We start from the raw sequence: 456 nt of genomic DNA, 5'->3' as shown, positions 1-456 counted from the left end.
TTACATTTCTTGTTCAATAACTGAAAGTATACAACTAAGCCCAAATCACTGACTTGAGAAGAGGGCAACCACAACTGAACAGAAGGTTAATCTCAAATTGTACAGGATATGCCTATTAACTGACCTCATTTGTGCTACTAGTATAATTTATAATTTAATATTCATTATCTGACAAAGAGTAAATTTTGCAGACCAAGCTTTTGTGTCATTATTCAGGATCTCCTCCTCTGCAGTATCCATATAAAGAAAACCACTTTACCAAATTTACTGTAACAATTAAGAGAAGGAATAAAGTTTCGCCCATTCATGAACACGCGTTTCACAAACAAATTTGATCCTGAAAAGGTAATGAATTATACTTTCTTGTGTATTATTTATTCACAAAGGGACTTTCACAAATCTAACAATATAGTACATAGATGTTAATACTTGGAATACAATTTGTAATAGAAGAAG

Source organism: Mobula birostris, chromosome 17 (assembly GCF_030028105.1).
Source record: "Mobula birostris isolate sMobBir1 chromosome 17, sMobBir1.hap1, whole genome shotgun sequence".
NCBI lineage: Eukaryota > Metazoa > Chordata > Chondrichthyes > Myliobatiformes > Myliobatidae > Mobula > Mobula birostris.
The sequence above is the reverse complement of the archived record's forward strand: the minus strand, read 5'-3'. Positions refer to the sequence as shown.